This window comes from Pan troglodytes, chromosome 17, assembly GCF_028858775.2.
Source record: "Pan troglodytes isolate AG18354 chromosome 17, NHGRI_mPanTro3-v2.0_pri, whole genome shotgun sequence".
In the NCBI taxonomy this organism is placed as follows: domain Eukaryota; kingdom Metazoa; phylum Chordata; class Mammalia; order Primates; family Hominidae; genus Pan; species Pan troglodytes.
The window spans coordinates 23634807-23635670 of NC_072415.2; positions in this window are offsets into that span (position 1 = coordinate 23634807).

The following is an 864-nucleotide window of genomic DNA, read 5'->3' on the forward strand; positions in this document are numbered from 1 at the left end:
AAAATTTACTTCAAGCTTGAAAGAATTGGGCGATGAACTGTTTGTGCAAGAGCAATCTCTATGGATTCTCTTTTGGCTTCCGGAGTTTCTTTTCTTTCTTTTTAAAAAATAGACAGAAATTTATTTGTTGCTCACAGTACTGGAGGCTAGGAAGTTCACCGTCAAGGTGCTGGCAGATTAGTGTCTGGTGTGGGACTCATAGATGGCACCTTGTTCCTGGGCCAGCACATGGCAGAGACGGGAAGGGAACTCCCTGGAGCCTCTTTTAGGAGGGCGCTAAGGCCATTCTGGAGAATGGAGCCCACTGACTTCATCACTGCCCAAAGGCCTTATCTCTTAATACTGTCACATTGGGTATTAGGTTCCAACATGTGAATTTTGGGAAGACATTCAGACCACAACAATATAAGACCACATCTAAGAAGTAATCATCAATTTCTTTTTTACTTAAAAAATTATAAAATTGATGTTGAATATTATATCAAAGCCCTTAGCATTTAAAGATATGTCTGTGATTTTTTTCTTATGTAATAATAATAAATGTTTTAATACATATCCAGTGAACGTACCATCTTTGTAAAATTTATACGAAAACTTAGACATAGTGTATTTTTTTTGTTGTTTTTTTGAGATGGAGTCTTGCTCTGTCACCCAGGCAGGAGTGCAGTGGCACGATCTCGGCTCACTGCAATCTCCACTTTCTGGGTTCAAGCAATTCTCTGCCTCAGCCTCCCAAGTAGCTGGGATTACAGGCACCCACCAGCATGCCTGGCTAATTTTTTTTTTTTTTTTTTTTTTGTAGTTTTAGTAGAGACAGAGTTTCATCATTTTAGCCAGGCTGGTCTTGAACTCCTGTCCTCGTGA